Raw genomic sequence first — 19,683 nt, forward strand, 5'->3', positions numbered from 1 at the left:
CTGAAGCCGCCAGGTGGGCTGGAGAGCACAAGGGAACGAGTCTTTGCGGAGTTCCCGCGCTGCTGCAGCTTTCTCCTCTGGGTGCGAGGGCCTCAGCGTGTGTCCCCCTGTGGCAACGGCCACGGTAAGGTCCGGCCCCGTCGCCTCCCGCCCGAGGCGGCCGCACCGCGCCCGGGGCTGCGAAGGACTCGGTACGGTCGCTCGTTGGAAAGCTGAAAGCTTGCCGACCGTGCACCCAGGCCCTGTATAAGCGACTTTTAAATGCTTGTTACAGCTCCTTACTGGGTTTTCAGGTCAGGGGAGTTGAAACTGCTTTCCTGGTGGGATGAGGACTGGTGGGAGTTAGCTGTGTGACTGCTCCTGCCTCCTACAGGGCCAAAATCTTCTACTTATGAATGAGTAAGGATTTTTATTTTTCTTAACACGTTCTAGTGCCTCAGAAATATTTTTGTATATTCATGGAAGGTCAAGACTAACAGAAGGACCCAGTCAACCTCTTGCTTAAAACAGCCTAAGTTGGCAAGCTTTGTTTGGGGTTCAGGTGGCTGTCTACAAATATGCCTGCCTTCATCTTCCTTGTTTGTGTGTGGCTGGTTGAGTGAAATAACAAATATTCTTTCTGCTCGGAAGACTGACAGGAGTTACTCAGGGTTATGTTAAGGTGAATGTGTTGCTGGTGAAAGTTAATTCTAGTTTGTTGTAGGTATCAGGTCAGGTTGTGTATAAACTTTGTTTTTTTGTTTGAGATAAGCAGTTATGTTACAAGATCTGGAAAAGATATGGCATCATTGAAAAACACTTAAAACAGCGTTTAAAACTATCCCAGGAGCAGAAAATATTCCAATTCTGAACTGACTTTAGGCAAGTAAGGAGAGTTGCTTACTATAGAGAGCTTCTGTTTAGGGCATGCTTGAGGCCCAAGGCTCTTTATTTTTTTAATAAATGTTCCATTATCTGTTATTTTATCAAAAGTGAATACCAGTTTCTTATAAAGGCTGAGAAATGGCTGAAGGAGGTATTTTGCAGACCTATAATGGATGCTATGTCTTTCAAATGGGTTAAAGGTGCTTAAGTATTTGTTTTCCTAAAATTGTTGGGGTGTTATTTCTACTTCAGTCCAAAACTTTCAAGCTATTTTGTGATGATTACTATGAATTGGTTGAAAGGCTTAAAATTTTCTTAAGGAGTGAACTGACATTTTCTGTAAGGTGAGGTTTTTAGGAAGGCAAACCTCTTAGCTGTATTTGATCTTCTGACTCCTCAAAGAAAATATATGTTGATATGTGACTAATAAACGAGATGATATGCAGCCTTAAAGTTTTTTCACCATTAAATATACAGATATTGAAGACTTCTGCATCTTGCAGTTGGGAAGAAGTTCTCTGAATCTCAGAAGGGCTTGAAAGAGTTCAAATCCAGGTGGGCTTTATGGTTTCTGGAGATTCTCTCAGGAAGTCCAAGATTTCAGTATAGCCTAGGCGATAAATATGCTGAGAAGAATGCTTTTTTTCAGTGAAGTCTGTCAGCTTCTCTGTTGTTCAGAAATCTTTGTAAAAGGAAGGCTGCATGACTTATTTAGCCTTTAGGCAGCATTCCTGGCACCATTTCTAGCTAGCTCTACTGTTAGTCTACAACTGGATGCACAAGTCAAAGAAGTCCTCCTCTGTCTTCTAAGACAGAGCGTTTTTCTGTCTGTACGTTTTCTGCTTATGAACGTGTTTGTTTTGCACTTGCTGTAAGCATTATTTCTAAAGTGCTTTATGCCTTTCTTTAAAAATGGAGGGAGGATGACTTGCACTTTAAGTGGTGGCAAATTACAAACAGCCAATACCTGTTCCAGGCAGTGTTTTACCCTCCCCTATAGCACAGCGTTTTCTTTATAATAGTCATAAACGTTAGAGCTTGTCGCATCTGGCAGGAGTAGAGGACAAGTTGAGTTTAAAGCCTTTTGGGGTAATATTAGCATAATATTTGTAAGAAAAAAAAAAGGCATGTATCTACTCACATGAGGCAGTTTAGCTGACAGATGTGATAGATAACACTTTAATTGTTCAGAACAGGGTACTTTTGTTAGCCAGGGGTATGTCTAATATAGTTGCACCCAACAACGAACTATGATCTGGTGTACATAAATTCTGGTCCCTTCTACCCGAAATGAACAGCATCGTGGATTTGCTGTCAGAGGTATGTCTTTGCATTATAGCTATGAGAAACTGCAGTTGTTTTCATTATCTTTATGTCTTGGAGTAATGCTGTGGAATTACTTTCATCTTAAAGCAGACTGTGTGGAAAATAAAGATTAGCTATAAGAGATTTTTGTTCAGCAAAAGTTGTTCATATGTGTGGGGTTTTTTTTACTGTTTAGAAACATTGGCTAAATACTGGCAAGAGCATTATGTGTGTGCTTGCCAAGCGTGAGACTCGCCAAAGCAACAGTTAGCCTGAGTTGTTCTAAATACAGTGATCTAAACTCGATTTTAAAAGCACTTTTCACATCCTCCCCTTTTCTGTGTTAATGGCTGTCATTACCAGTATTCATTGGACTATTGTCGCAAAAGGAGAGGAAGATGAGGGAGCAGCTTTCCTGGGAAGCCTCTGCAGTTGTGTTCCTTCATTTGAAGGAGTGTGAGTGTAAAACAGAGGGACTGTTTCGTGAATCAATGAGCTTTATCATCTTATTTACTCAGGATATGCATCAAAAGCTGTATTCATCCTACTTTCTCCCATTGTACTTCTCACTGATTTATTACGGGTTTGTTTCATTTTCCCTATGACTTACCTTTGGAAGTTAATTAAAGTTGGTGTTATTAGAAGAATCTTTGTGCTTCAGAAGGCTGGAATGAATGACAAGAAAGGCAAGACCAGAAAGAAGTGTGGTTAGGGATGCAGAGATATTTAAGAAAAATGTGTTTTGCATAGTAAGTGCTTGGATTTCTAGAAGGCTCAGTGAAGTTGACATAAGGAAACTTGAGGGAGTCCTTGGGTGTGAAGGTGGAATGACCAAAGAGTGTGTCTATCTTGCCCCCCTAAAGCACCATTCACTTGCATTGAACCTAACTTAGGTTTCCACTTGCTGTCTATTTGTCTTTCTTCCTCAGACTTTTGCTAACAATTGGTAGAGTGAATGCATCTAAAAATCACTGTTTTGACCCTCATTATAATGACCTTGATTTGTATTTCTATTAGACAAGAAAAAGTAATTTGTTCAAAAATGAGGGTGGAAGCATCAATCCCAGATCTCATGCCACAGCCCTTCTGAAAGAAAATGAATTGGCTTTCTGTGCTACAAACTTGTAACTATAAATCAATCTGTTGCTACTCTGTGAGATTCCTGTATAATTGCCCATGAATGCAAACTGAAGTGCTTCAAGTATTCACAGATGCAGAACATCAGAAATAAAGATTAAAGTAAATCAGATCTCATGAATATGCATATTTTTGTTGCCAGTAAATAATGTGAGTTATCTAAATTAAAATTCAAAATTATATATTGCAAAGGAAGCATCGTCTTTTTTTTTTAAGAGTTGGAAAACATTCGCAGTAGTCTTCCTGTCATTACTATGCACATAATAATCATGTGAAGCAAATGATACTTCTTTTTATGCTGCTTGTTTTAAATAGCTTTTATGTCTTAAATTGCTGTTAAAAATAGACCAAGAACTCTAAAAAGCACAGTGGGCCATGGAGCTGGTTGGAAGCCACTGACAGCAGCCAAAGCCACTGGCTTATTTTGTGTTCTTGCAACAAGGATTCTGGACTGAAGCGATACTAAGGAAAAACAATCCATGTCAATTAAATGTAATGTACAGGTTTTGATTTAAAAACATTCCTAGGGCTTAGACACTTAGCAAGTGGAAGCCCAAAACACCTTCATCAGTGTATGTTGTTAACATCCCTGGTGTAGAGTCTAGGCTGCTGTTAGCCACTTGGGCAGCAGCTGTGAGAAGTCGCTAACTCTAAGGTGCTAGACTTTGTGCTGAAGTGGCTGAAGCGAGTGCACATACTCCATCTGCTCTGCAGTCTGCTGTGTGTGGGTAGAAGACTTTTCAAGAGGGTGGCAGCAAACAGTGAGAGCACCAGTAACGTCTTAAATGTTGCAGCTGTTCCCTAGTAGCTCTGGCAGATATGAGATAGAGGATTAAGACTGGATCACTAAAGGTATTACATCTTCTCTTCTAGATGTCTATTCTACCTCTTTGGTGGTTGTCATTCCTGAGGCAAGAACAACCAATTTTCTTGTGAATTGGTCTGGTGGCTGAAGGCACATTGATCCCAGTGTATATGGCTGTGCCAGGCTGAGGAGTGTGCTAGTCCCGGGACTGCTGCAGGAATGGGTGGTGATCCTGCCATAGAAGCAGAGTGGATAGTTGCGGCAGTGACATCTTCACCTCTTTTCAATTTAATCTATGTCTGTATGTCTTTCAGAAGTCTGTGTAAATGTCTGTTTAATCCCTATTGCCAGAGTCAGAGAGCACCAGTAGTAGGTCTTAATTGCCTGGATTAGCCTCACCTGGGACTTCCACCTATACTCCCTGCCCAGGGGTCCAGGAGCCTGACTTAAGGTCAGAGCTATGGTCTAGGAAGGACTGTGGTCAGCCCTCTCCCCTGCTTGTCCAGACTTGTTGATCAGATTTCCCAAATTGTCCTTGGACTTGCCTTGTCATCTCTCATTTGTCTGGTAATCGCGGGACTGTCAGGGCAGCTGGTCGCTGTCACCAGACTGGCTCTGCTCACTCTGCTGTGGGGTGGTGTCTTTGGTGAGGTTCTGCCCTGCCTTTGCCAGGGTTGTCCTCAGCTTCTGGCTAGCCTTCCCTGGTGGAGCAATGCTGCTTCCTGGCTCTTTCATCTTTATGAATTGGTCCTCAAAACTTTTGTGTGATTCTACAGAAATCCTGTGTCCTTTCCACTTCACTTCATCTAGAAATGCCTTGTATTAAAGGGAAAAATCCTACATGTGTCTTAATGATACTATTCACAGCATAAACACAAGAGCTTTAATCTAAAGCAGGTTTTCATGGGGAAGTCTTAGTACTTCTTAGTATACAGTTTCCTCATTATCCTTCTACTCTACTTACGTTAAGTAACATTCAGAATTCCCCCTAGATGTTTATATAAGAATTTTAAAAATTATTCTGTAAGGATATGTGCTGAAATGAATAGGGCTTCCTTTTCTGTGAGCTGTTCTGGATAAAATCAAATATTTATGGTTAACAGGCAGAGGACAGATCCTATAATTAAGTCCTTTGGAGACTATAAAACTGTTGTTATCAGTTAGAGGAATTTCTGCTGTAGCAGAGAGATGATTATTTTGTGATGGGTTACAAACAGATATTAACTTGCCTGAACAACATCAGGAAGCACTGCAATATGATTGTCTTAATTGGAGAAATGTGTGTATGTAGGCTGAGCCCTTGGGAGTGGGAAATACTATTCCCCCCCGCTTCCCGTGTATCTAATATTGGCCTGTTCTCAAGGCGACTACTGAAGTTAATGATGGCTTTTCACACTTCACCATATAATGTTTTCTGACTATAGCATCAGAAATAAGATAAAGCTTCTTGAAACTATTTTTGCTGGGATTTCAGTAAAAAAAAAATTGTTGTAAAAGCCAGAAAGTTTTCTCCCCCACCCCTTCTCTTGTGTTTCATATACAATTCAGATAGACACAAACACACAAGGAGAATCAGGGGTTTGATTACAGTTGTCAGTAGTTATGTTGTGCTTGTTCCCTTATTGTAATAATTGTCTCGAGTTAGTTCATTAACATAATTGTAAAGAAGTGCACGTGAGAAAGAAGGGGAAATAAAAGGAAAGAGGTGAAGCTTCCCAGGTAAATGTGAGGCCCTGTAAGAGATTTGCTTTGTCTGGTGTTAATTCTTTACTGAAGCTTATTATATCAGATATGTCAGAGGAGAGAATAAAGATCTCTTGAATGGATTTAAGTACAAGTGCTTGTGAACACAGCCTGGGAGGCTAAGGAGACAAGTCTCTAAGCCATTTGGACCTGCTTTAGGGAAAGTCTGTTCATAACTTGAAGTCCAGTATAAGCACAGGAGAACTGTGGGATTCTAAATTTAAAGGTCTCACTTAAGCTCACAGAGGTCCAGGTTCTCAAAGGTGTTCATGCATCTAACTCCCAGTACCCTTAATGTAAAGGATTTAGATGTCTAAACTTCATTAGAGAAGAAAGATTATGGAGATCAGAGGGGGTATCAGTTAGCCCTGACATTGATACATTGAGTGATTTGACTGAAACTTAGATTAAATGATTTAAAAAGTTTCTTGTGACTTTTGCTTTCCATTGCATTCTTCAGCTTTTAAACAGGAAGAACTCTGCAGGCCAAAAAGAAAGGCAATGAGCTCTGCATTTCCTTGCTATAAATCAAATGGGAGAAGGACACACTGTCAGACTGAATATAGAGACTGTAACACTTTCCATGAATACCAAAACCTGGAATGGATCCAGAAGTTGTAATTAACTCTTACTTGGTGTTCTTATACTGATCTTGGTCAATCATCCATTCCATGCTTTCTTCTCCCCTTATTTTCTTAATAAAGAAAGTTTAAAAGGTAATAACAGGATATCTACTTTTTCAAACTGGAAAACTTATTACTGCATACTTAAGCTGAACTAAGCGGACTATTGCGTGTTTCTCCACCTTAATTGCAATGACAATGCACAAAACCCTGTTTTGGATAGGGATAATAGCAGTCCATTTGCTTTTTTATTAGTGTATTGGAATGACATGTAATCTAAATGCCGCAGTCTCTTGTATGTATCTGATTTGTATGCTTGCTCACATTTATTGTGATCTCTTTAGGTGGTTTTTGTGATGGATTGATTTTAAAAATAATCTCCTCTTACCCCAAAGGTATTTAAATTGAAAGTCATCCAGGAAAATTCTTTGCTGTTTCACACCCCTTTCCTCCAGCCTTTGTTAAAACAGTCAACAAGCATGATAAAGAGGACTAGTGTTTAGTTAGCTGTTCTAGAAGAAAAGGGCATGGGGTATGAAATCTTAGATGCTGTGGTGGAAACTTAAAAAATAGCAGTAGTCCTGAGCTCTTTGTGATTACCTCTTCCCTGCCCATAATTTTCAGCTAGGTATTTCCTCCTACTTTGAGAAGTTTCAGCACTGCTTTTCTAGGAAGGGTTTCAGAACACAGAGTAGTTTCCTGAATAGGAATAAACAGGGAAAGCTGAGACCAGGGACTTCTGATTACTAATAAGTCTGCAAAGGTGTGTGTGCTTTTGTTAGTCACCCTGTGAGGAGCAGTCTGGGGACAGTGCCAGTTTGCTTCAGAGAGAACTGTTTGAAATACTTCAGTCATCACAAGACAGTACAAAGTCATGTTTCAATTTTCTTTTTTTTTTTTTTTTTTTTGCTTACAGACTAAATGTTTCCAATGGTTGTGTGGGTGCAGCTGTGGGAGCTGATTGTTCCTGACTACCCTGGAACACAAGTTTGTGAACCCTATTAGCTGCATCTTGACATCATGGAAATACGTAGTTTTTCATTTTTTTTAAGAAAAAAATATTAGGAAGTGAAGTAATTGAATTTGGAAGCTTTTTACAAAAAATCTACTCTTCAAAAAATCCCAAATGAATGCAACTTGAAAGACTAATTGAGAGCTCAGGGGCTTAAAACTGGTTGAAAATAGTTTGCTAAAAGCAATACTTGGGGATCTTTCATTCCATGCCTGGTTGATGAACCCAAAGAGATGGACTGAGCAAGTATTTTTGGTTTCTGAGTGGCAGATTACTGATGGATCATGTAGTACTTGGAAATAAGCAAAAATACACGGAAAAGATTGTTGGGTAAAAAAAAAGTAACTGGCTGAAGGCATTCTCCCTGCCACACCCTCCAAAAGCAAGGTAATACCCTGGCAGTACTGTTCAGGGGAATTCACATTTATTGGTTTTGTGTCACAAAGATTAGGTGCTCTCTGAAGCACTGGAATTGAATGCATTGATACGTGGGGTTAGGTTTCCCACAATTCACTCATCTTCTCAGTCCTGAGCTGAACTTCTTTCCCACCCCCAGGATCCGATCTCACTGCCAATTTTTTTTAAGTAATTAGTGCCTTGATTTCACTATAGAGTAATATTTACAGCTTAAGCTTTTGCCTCTGACTCTAGTTTCATCCAACCTCAAGAGCTATTAACTCAGATGTATTTGCAAAAAAACGAACTCTATGGTGAAATTATTTTAAGGCTTTTGATTGAGAAATGTAACTGTCTCATGATTCTAATGCAAATTCCTTTTTATTACCTTTAAAATTATGGGATTGAGAGTGTGTTTCCACACTGATGTGGTAGCTATTGTCCCTGGTTGCACATGAATGGCTTCTCTTGGCCTAGCTTTAGCACTTATGTGGCAAGTTAGACTGGAGAGCAGATTCAGTTGAAACTTATTCTTTTTCTAAATCACTGGATTAAAGTGACAGTAGAACAGTATCTTTAAGGGTTGGATCCTGTGAATGTCTTACTTAGCTTGATGGAAAGGAAGAAACCTCTCAAGCCAGGCCCATACCTGTACCTTGCTGAAGAATGTCCTCCAATAAATCTTGCTGCTGTTTTTCTCAAAAGTGGAGACACTCTGCCAAGTGTCCCATAAAGAGTCTGAGTATACAGAAGATTGCTTCATGTCAGATTGGAATAACTCATTCTCCCAATGCCTCAGTAAAGAGTGATACATCTTTTTTTAAGAGGAAATAGTTTGATTCCCGTTATCTGTATTGGATTTTCAAGATAAGAGGGTCTACTAATTGATTGTAATTGCTAATGTGCTTTACCAAATTAATGAGTTAAGTAGTTTAGGTAGCAGTTTAAACAATCAAGAGCCAAATATATTTTTCCAAACCACAGATACAGAGTGCAGCAGCTTACAAGTCAGTTAACATTCATGCTATTGTGGGAACTCGGTGGTTAGTACGCAGCTCAGAACATCAAGCATTAGGACATTGCAGTTCATGTGCAGAGCTATATCCTTCTTTTCAAAAGCTGTTTTAGGAGGAAAGTGGACTGATTTTCACAAAAGACAGTCTGCTTCCCTGGTGGACCCTTTTGGTTTAGTAGAAGAGATCTTCAGATAACGTAATGAAGCGAATTTTGTTCTTGCAGTGGGAAACCATAGCAACCTGCCACCTTAGAATGTGTGGTATATATGTCTGTCCTTCAGATAGTATTTTGCAGTCCAGAAATAGTCATCATTTCTTAATGTGTGAGTGTAAAATGTTGGACAAATGTAGCTGGAGTGACAGTGTTGTCTCTGAGGTAAACACGAGCCCTGTTGTGCTGCTTGTCTGGTACTGCACACTTGGAAAGCAGGTTCTAGAGGAGGGCTAAAGGTAGTTTATTTTTTTTTAGTTTTACTTTTTAATAAATAGGTTACAGAGGTGCTCTGAAAATTGGGATTGCAGCAAGCTCTTTCAATTACCCTTAGTGCCACCCTTACCTTACCCTCCAACCCATACATGTCCCTACTTATTTTTGGCAGTTTTCTTAAATTACAGTATTTGGAGTTCAAAGTTTTTTGATTGCTTGTCTCTTTGTTATCACTTTGTTCAGGCTCAAATAACTATAGAAGTACTCGGTAATTATATAGTGGGTTAAGTGCTCTGCAACTTGTTTGCAGCTGGCCAAAGCTGCTGGCTGTGCTTGATGAAAACACAGAAAGCATTCTTCCTTGGTTAAATAAATAAAATGTGTGAGCAATCTCACTGACTTCTCTCTTTGTGTCTCCCTCCCCCTTACAAGTTCTGAAACAAAGCTGAGAAAAGTATTTTCTGTAGAAACCAGCATTGATTACTAAACAGTTAAAATTTAGCTTGTGGATCTTAGAATCTGCTGCCAGTTTTAGAGACTGGGCCACCAGTCTGGAAAGCGATGATTTAGTCAGCTTTTGTGTGAAGAGGACCAAATGAGTAGTGCACTGAAGGAATAAATGGCAAATATTTAATGATATTACTAGGGATTGATTTAGAATAAATGCCCTGTATTTCCTTTAAAATGTTATCATGATTCCAGCTTGTTTAGGAGTGTTTAGAAATCAACTTTGATAGCTTAGAATGCTCTTTGTGAGTGTACATTTTGTGGAATAGAGCCCTTTCAAGTGTTTTTTCTGTAAATCAAATGAATAGCTGAAATTTATTGTTTAAAATGCAAAATTATTTTGATAGGGCTGTGATTTACTTAAGAGGAGAGCAGAACAATATTTGATCAGTGTTTCTTCTGTTGATCATTCTACTGTTTCTGTGTCATAGTGGGCCAAGGCTATTAGATTCCTTCTGCTCTTTTAAACTGATTTGGCTCCTTACTGTTTGACGCATCAATTTCTTTAAAATTATGTCTAACCAAATCTTTCTTGTCACTTATGCCTCCATTTCTCTGCCTTTTCTGACACATTTTTTTAAAATCATGTCTGTTCAATAGCAGTTTTTACCCCCCTGCCCCGTTTAGGTTTCTTTTTCATCCACCTTTGAGTAATTATGCCTTTATGAACAACAGTGGAGCATATTTAAACTATTCCCATTGTCGAGATTTTTGTGTTCTAATAAATCTTTCTGTGTGATCTGAATCCAAGTTTTTTTCAGCTTTTGAATTTTTTTTATTATATATTTAGTACTTGCATTTGTACGTAGATGAACACAGCACTGAAATCACTTGCTTGTGATCACTTGTGTCTAAGCAAATGCTGTGGGTTTCTTGGTTTGTTTTTGTTTTAGTGTACTAGCAGGTTTTTCTCCCTATCTTGCTCAGGAATCTAATAGAAACCCCTCTTGTTAGGAGAGGACACTTCAAGTTGAAAGAAAATGTAAATGACAGTACATGTGCCCAGACCTATACTATCAAAACTAATAATAAAAATAATTGTGTGGAAAACCATAGTCTTTTGTGAAAGAAGAATGTGAGATTCAGACTTCTCCCAAATGAGGGCAGTAGTGGCACATGATTTGTATAGTCCTTATTCATGTTTAATGTAACACTCATTAAAGACTGTGAGCTTTGGTATATTTATATTAGGTGTTTCAGTGAATGTGTTGTGGAATTACTTTTATAAATTCAGAGCTGAGAAATACCAGAAAAGACTGTGAAGGGAGATATTTTTATAAAGAGGACTTTCAACTTAACCTCCCACTAGAATGTTTTTTTGAGTTCCAAAGAAAAGCTAGACAACTTGCTGAAGGGAAGAAAATGCTATTACTTGATGAGTAGAGTTGGTAAATCTGCATTTAAAGTTTTCTGGCTTTTCAGGAGATCGTCAAGTTTTACAGGAGTGAAACTTAATTTTTGCTGAAGGATTCTTTTTCATGCACAGTTTAATTTTACTGTTTAGTTCAATACCAAGTCTACTTACATGTACTTAAAATCATGTACCTCTAATTGTTACATCTTCATGTGGCTGCTTTGCAGCAGCAGTTATGGAAGTATTAGATCAATAATTACCCCTCCCTCTGCCTTAACATGAGACTTGTCATGTTTTCTTAATTGGCTTTCAGTATTGAGTGGCATTGGTAGATTGGTGAGAGAACAATATATGTCATTGTAGGTGTCTTAATGAGTGTTGTCTTCTGAAGCATGACTTCTCTAACAATTGAGGACTTTTTGATATGGCATCTATTGACATGATTTTTGGGGCAGTTAATATAGCAGTGAAGATAAGATTATAACTGGATAGGTATCTTGCTGAAGTGGCACAAGGACTGGCGTAGTGGACTGAATAATAGAATTAATTATGTAATTGGGTATTACAGCTTTGAGAAACTGCTGATACGATGTCCAATCTGCTTTTGTTCATTCTCTGTGTCTGCTCAGCTTTACATAAGCTTGTTGTGTTTGTGCTCCACTGAGTCTGGAAACTCTGCAATTGCATAATCTCCAATAATCATGCAGAACAGTAAATTGAGGTCTCTCTACAGAAGACTCCATAGATCTATTAAATGAAGTAAAAAGAGTAACTCCATGCAAACACAACTGCTGCTGACTTGTTAGTGGTGGCGTGTTTGTATTTACATGCCTGCTAACACCAGTGCAGATTATGAGAGTTTTCTGAAGGCTTTGCTAAAGCAATGTGAAAGATGTATGTTTAATTCCTGGATGATGAAAAGTGGTAAAGTGGAGTTACCGGCCTTGGTGTGCCAGGGAGCACAAACCACAGTTCTGTTCCGGGTATTAACTGTTAGATGGAGCTTTTATTTTAGGCTGAAGAAAAACAAGTATATTAGCTTTGCTTGCATAGAATTTTAACTACAATTTAAGAAGTTTATCTAGCTAAGTTTTCCTTCATTGGATTTATCTGCCAGTATGACAATGGAGTCTTAACATACCATAGAATAATGCTTCCCGCTTCCTATGCATGGTAAAGAATGGAATGGATGTACCTTGGAGTCAGGAATCTAAACTGAATCTGCATTAAAAACAAACTGGCAAATATAACACCATGTTTTCAAATGTATGCAGGCAGCAAACTATTGATGGGATGAGGGAAATGTTGGGGGGTGTCTGTAGGCTGTCAAAGGGGTAACTGCAGGCTACATGTTGCACTGTAATGTGTGGCTGCTGCTTTCACAACGTGTAAAAGGAGAAAGTGGCACTTCTTAATTGAACTTTGCACTCTTGTGTGGGAATTTATTCCCAGTACAAATACACCTTGTGTTCTGAAGCTGCCATTTTGGTGCCTGTATGTCTTCAGACACTCTGTAGACCCTGTTTTTATAAGGAATGTATGGGTTATAGCATCCTTGCTGGTCACTTGTGCCTGAAGTAGTGTGCGAGGCACAGTGTACCACATGTGCACTGGAGCCAGGAGGGATTGGCTTGTTCCTTTGAGGCTGGTATATACGTGCATGGTTAGGACAGAGTGGTCAGTGATAGGAATATGGGAATCTTTCCTTAGAAAGCAGACATGGAAAACACCCCTCCCCTGTCTTACTGAGATTTGTGGCTGCCTGGATAATCTGTGCTTCATTAAGCACACCAGCTGTAAATTGTCAAGCCAGCTGAAACAGAGAACCTAATTGATTAGTTAAATATTTGCAGACTCCTGACTGGATGTTTGTTACATTGTAACATAGTGTGGTTTTCAGGTTAAAACTGTGAAATACAATTTATCCTTATCTTTGCTTGGGAAGCCCTTCCTGGTAGGCATTTACACCAAGCTAGCAGCTGACCTGAATCTAGCATAAGTGTATGTCCAAGGAACTGCAGCAAACATGGAGAAACTAGGAAAGCTAAACTCTTGTGCACGTTTGAGTTGCTTGTCTTTGAATTGGGGTGAAAAGTGGTTGGTTGGTGTACTGGAGGTTTGGCTAGATCTTGCTTGTGTATTATCATGATTAAGGTAGTGTTTTGCTTGCAAACATTCTATTTAACATTTGTCATGAGGTTTCTGAATATGTCTAATGGCCAGTAAGCCTTGTACCATGTTCCATATGCAGTGGGGGTTTGTGGGAGGGAAGCCTGCATTTTAGAGCTTTGACAGGTTATCTGTGTGCTGTGGGCTCAGAAACAAGGGGCAATACTCTTTCTTGTCATTTTGGTTGCTCTTCATTATCTCTGGGAAGCACAATTTGCAAATTAAAAGGCTGTTTATCAAATGCCTGCTCTAAATAAAGAGAGTTTTCCATAGGTTAAATTTCCATGATGTTATTTATCTTGACAAAATTAACGTTGCTTCTATTAGTTTCTTCTGTGTCACTTCTGCCTTTTAGATTTGGTCCTTGCTTCCTGTAAATGGGCTTATACATTATGCATCTAGAAGCTATTTTCCTGGTGTTCCCATTCAGAATAACTTAATACATGGCAATCAGTGCTGCTCAGGAGAAGTGTCATATTTGTGTTCCCAGACATCTTGGAAGGTTAAAACCTTGTAGCTGGCTCAAAGGTGATAGCATTCACTGTAATGGATTGCACAGAAAATCAATAGGAAAGAACTATTGTTTGAAAATCTTATTTCAAACTAATGTCAGATTAAAAAAAAAAATCAATAAAGCCTCTTGTATTGGCTGGTAACATGAGAACGTATGGTTTATTTAGTTACTCTGTATGCAGTTTCATTTTTCTTTCAGAGTAATGAGCATCTTTAAGCTTCTGTGTCTCTAGGCTCAGTTTTTCTTGCATCTGATTTAATTGTAACACGGAGCTTTTTTCAGATTGACAGAAGGAGACCTGTAGAGGCTGTCTTCATAATCATTGCCATGAGATAAAGGCCTGCAGCATGTTGGAAGGAGTTTCTGCTTTTTTTCCCCTTCTGTGCTCACCCATTGAGTGTCCCAATTCCTATCGAGAAAAAAAATCATTTAAGGAAGAGATGAATTACCAGTAACTGTTTTCTTTATCCCAGTAGATAAACAGATAAAATGTGCTTCCAGCTTGTGTTGTAGAAGAAAGAGTTAATTTTGTTAGGAAGTATTTTGAAACTTTAAACAGAAAGGCAAGATCAACAACTACTTCCATAAACTTGGTAGCGACTAATGTCTCAAAATTTATCTAGGAAAGGAATAAGGTGAAAAACTGGCTAATAGAAATAATCCAAGGGATTTAAATGAACGTGATCCACAGACAAATTAACCTGTAATTTCTTGGGTCCTATGGTGCTAACTGTCCGTTTCCCTGTTTCTGGCAGGACTACCCAGCCAAGGTGGGTACTATCGGCCACCTTTGCCTCTCCTGGTCCAAGACTTCTTTTCAACCTCTTGCCTATACTTGTGATTTCCAGTGCTTGTTACACTGATAAATCTGCATGGACCTACATGCCTCAATCAAGAACCACTTTATATGGTAGGGCAGGCCCACCCTGCTACTGGGAATGTGACAAGGATTTCTGCTTTGCCAAAGATTTTCAGCTCTGTCGTCTTATTTCCTCTCACCCAGAGCTCTACTCAAAATCAGTATTGCTGCTTGTCTGATAAGCAGCAGCAGCATGTCAATGCACTGACAGCACACAGTTTGTAACCAGGTAAATTGGCCATAGATAATGGAGAGTTTACTGAAGTGAAACCATTTTTAACACTTGTATTCAATTCTTCCCTGTGCATGGAAAGTTATGAACATCCCAGGATCCAGCCAGAAACTGATATTTATGTCTGCAGTCCCATCCTTCTAATAGTACTGGTAGTCGTCACAGTACCAGGCATTGACTAGACATAATGCAAGAATTCCCATCTGTAATAGCTGGTAACTAGTCAAAACTTAACTGTGGGTGAAGTAAAATGGCAGCTTTTTTTGTGAACCCTTAAATCCTCATTCGGTATGTTTCATCAGAAACATGCTTTGTTTTTTTTAGAAACACTGGTTTGTTTGTTTGGTGTGTTTTTTTTTTTTAGCAAACCTTGTATTGTAAAACTGTATCCTAGTTTATGGATTTTCATAATTAATGAAGTGTGTCACTTTCACTTGGTACATCTCTGAGACACCACTGAAAGCCAGTAGATTTCATAAAGTACTCCAGAGAGCTTCTACATTATAACTCATTGCAGCATTTAGTTTGTAATTAAAAAGGCTATTCTTGATGAGCAGGACAAAAGGATTTAGGAAGGAAGTTGTAGACGGGTTTTTGGGTTTTTTGGGTTTTTTTTTTTTTGCTTTTAAAATAAAACTCTCTGAACAGAGGACTGTTGATATGTTGAGAAAATCTGAAGCGGTTTCCCCATGTCCCAGAAATCACATAGTTACAACACGTAGTTATTGGAACTATTTTTCCTAATAGGTCCAGAGAACTGAACTCCCTGCTTATCTCCACCCTGCCTGCCTTAGAAATTGTGCTTTGCGGCTTTGGGATATTTTAACACTTAAAAAAAAACAACCACAAAACCAGCTTTGTACAGTACCTACCATGTTCTAGATGGTCTCCTACATGCTTTTATGTAAATTCTCATGTAATAAAAGTAATATTTTAAGGAAAAGAACTGGGACAGTGGTCACTGTATTGTGGATATATGCAAACCAAATACTGCAAAAGTACCTTTTAAGTACCTAAGTGCCTTTTGTGTGTGTTAATGGAAACAAGAATTTGAACAGAAGGCAGCCATTTTTGAATGGAGAAGAAAATCCATAAGCCAGGAAAAAAAGAAAAGGTTTTGCAGCAAGCCATTCAGAACGACATTGGCTTTTAAGGTCAGTATGTTGAAATTCCTATCTCCCCATTCATAATGTGCTTCAGTTTATAGAAAAGAACTTTATTGGATGCATAATTATTTTTTGAAACCTCTGATAGAAACCAGTAAATGTGGGCTGTACTCCTGCAAGCCTACAGTCTGTGCTTAGTTTTCTTGAGTGTTTTGTTAAAGTTTTCTCAGTCACCGTGTTTCTCAGGGCTGTCTTCCGTGTTAAAATAGTTTTATGCTTCTGTGACTTCTGTAAGGCCATTATGTGACCAGTGCAGAATTGTTTTGCATGCTAAGGACTTCCTTTTCCAGATGTGAGTTGCTGAGCGTTCACAACAAAAGCTGAAGTCAACACACATCCAGCATGTCTGGAATTTAAACCCTGAGGGCCAATCAACCTTTTGCTGAAATCGGTGAAAAGGCTGGCAGCAGTGGGAGCTGGAGTGAGGACAAAAAGTCTTTTGAGGCAAAAGTCAGAGTAGGAATATCATGAAATACTGGGTTCCTGCCCAGCTCCAGTGCTGGCTATCGTCCAGAGTTAGTCTGTGCTTGTCTGCCCGCCCTCTGTGCCTCTGTTGCTTTGCTTTGTTTCTTTGAACAATCATTTTAACACTTTCAAATTTAACAATTGAGAGCTCCCTCTGGCACAAGCTCTGTAAAGTACATGTGTGGCAATATTTTGTTTGTGTCTTTTTGATGTTGTTCTGTGAAAAATGATAAAACTTAAGTGTGCTGTTTGTTTAAAAACTGTGGGCTTCATAGGATTTTCAGTGAGAGACAGAAGCAGACAGGCCCTTGCTATAAAGTGATTGAATATATAATCACATGGAGACTGTTTTGCACTTGTTCCTCTCTGCAGTTATTCCAGGTCTCTCTTCGATGTCCTGTTCAGCACACTGCATATGAGCCAGGCTTTCTGGTTAGTGTTCAAAAGAAGTAATTACAGGAGATGAACCCGAGAGACTTCTCCTCAGTACTCTTGGACAGACCTTTGTGTAGATGGATACTCTTACGCCTCTTTTGAATGCAAAGCAGCAGGGCAAGGGTTTTTGATGGAGGCAGTAAAAATTCCAGTATAACTTTGGGGTTCTTTTAAATAGAAAACAGCTTCTGTTTCATACCCTGGGGAGCTGAGTTGCAACGGGACCCCAGTCACTTGTAGGCACAGGGAGGGTTTTTTTGTTTGTTTTGTTTGTGTTTTGCTGTGTTTTACTACAATACCTGATCTGGATACTTCCAGAGCCCCAAACCATAACAGCTGTGTATAACTTTGAACCACAAATGAAGGGATATTTGGCCAGTCTGAACTGATTGTCAGTTTTGGTTCCTTCTGCTTATTTAGTGATGCTTAAATTTTTAAATCTGCTGCTTTACATTTTTTGTCAGCTATCCAAAATAAATCTTGAGGGTTTTGTGTATACGAACAGCAACTGCTAGGCTCTTATTTCTCACTCTTTCATGTGAAAATGCATTATGCTCAAATGTGTGTGCTGAATTACTAGGCAGTTGTGCGAAGGCATGCTAGTGAGTGAGTTGAGCTACTTGAGTGAAATAGGGGTATTCTTACTGAAGCTATACGGAGTAGCAACAGCAAAAAAATAATCTACCTTTATGAAACTAAGTGCATAACCAGTGAGTGAGAGCTGTTTAAGAAATTTTTGACAAAATAACTCTTCTTAGGATAGGCCAATTTCAACTAAAGCTTGATTAGAAAAGGTCAAGACGTTGCTTCTGGTCAGAACTGAGACTCCTGCCATCAGCAGCTCACATGCTCTACTTCTATACTTAAAGTTATGGGGAACTTGGATTGAACCCTAGGCTATTTGGACACTTCTAAAGTAGAGGTTTGAATGGGTCTTTTCTACATCCCTGGTGATAAACCCCAAGAATGTACTAATACTGGTTCCTTCTGGATCTTCAGAACCAAATTCCATTACTGTTTTTTAAATGTCTCAACTTTGATATGAAGTCTGTGTTGGCCAAATATAGATGTAAAAAACTCTACCCCTTGACCACTGTATTATGTGTGAATATCAAGAAATGTTAAGCATTACTACCTCCTGGCACTTCAGCACCTTATGATGGATCCTTCCCTGGAGTACCAGAGGAAGACTGGGAGGCGTGTTATCACTGGTCTGTTCTTTTCTTCTCTCTTCCTGATAAGCTTCTTGATTACCAGAAGCAAATGTAAGTAAGAACTAGTGCTGCTTTAAAGCATTGAATCCCATTCATCTCTTTCTTAAGCCTGGTTGTGTACTCTCCAACTAGATGAGGGATCACCAACAGAAAAGGTGTTCCTTGTGGATGCTTTATTATTGGTTCTGTGTCTGGATCTTGTGGAATTCAGTGACCATAGGGATAATGTATCTGCAAAATAAATACTGTTTGTTCAGGAGCTTAGCTAACGCTTGTTAAAGGACTATATAGTCCTCCTAAAGGTATTGCAAGTGTCTGAATTACTTGTTCTGCTTTGTTCAGCATTTTGCACAGTCTGAAAGCATGAGTAAAGCTATTAGAAGAAATTGCCGTACAAATGACAAAGTCACTGAGATGAAAGCGAGGACAACAAAGAATAGTGGAAGGTGGGGTGTGGGTGGGGGAAGCATGAAAATAATATTCATAGTACTCAGTGGTACTGCAGCTCAACTGAGATACGATAAGTGTTTATGTGGGCTAGACAAAACAAAGTCAAATATACTGATTTAAATGGTGTTCATGATATAACCATAGGTTGATCAAATTCTGCTTTGAGTTTGTAGTGGACTATAAATATGCATGTAACTACTAAACTGACCTCGTAAGTCACTGAACTGTAGAAACTCTACTTGTCTGTAGCTTTTCTTGACCGTGTAGTAGATCTTAATGTTCAAACATATTGCCCTGCAATATTTTGAACTTTCCTCAAATTCATGTAATCAATGTCCTGCTTACCTACAGAAAAAGGAGGTTTTAATGTGCTGGCTTCCTCTCTCTAGTATTGGAGTCGTTAACAAATTAGACCTGTATTTCAGATACTGTAGAGTAAGACAAGTAAATTATTTTAATCCTTTCAACAGCTTCTGCTTAAAAATCAGAATATGATGCCAAGTGGCATCTTGTGTCATTTGCTGCCAAATACCATTTTGCCTCATAGAATTTGGATCCACTCAAGTGGTGTGAAAGCAAAATTAAAAATCAGCCTACCGCTGTTACTTAGAAGCTTTCAAGTGTACTTGGAAAACTGAGATCAATGGAAACCTTTACCAAAATATCAAATTAAATATAGGGATTATCTCCCTCATTTAAAAGGTAATTTAAAATAAACTATCTGCAGTAGGGATTCCTGTTCCATAGTGGACTTGAAAAGTTCTATTCATGTGGTTTCTGGCGAAGTTTTTGTGCTTTGGTTTTTGAAAAATGGGTATGATTGTGGAATAAATTGTTGACCAACCTGATCTCCTTCTATGACCAGGTGACCCGCCTAGTGGATGAGGGAAAGGCTGTGGATGTGGTCTACCTGGACTTCAGTAAGGCCTTTGACACCGTCTCCCACAGCAGTCTCCTAGAGAAGCTGGCGGCTCACGGCTTAGACAGGTG

Source organism: Aptenodytes forsteri, unplaced genomic scaffold (assembly GCF_000699145.1).
Source record: "Aptenodytes forsteri isolate BGI_AS27 unplaced genomic scaffold, ASM69914v1 Scaffold54, whole genome shotgun sequence".
In the NCBI taxonomy this organism is placed as follows: domain Eukaryota; kingdom Metazoa; phylum Chordata; class Aves; order Sphenisciformes; family Spheniscidae; genus Aptenodytes; species Aptenodytes forsteri.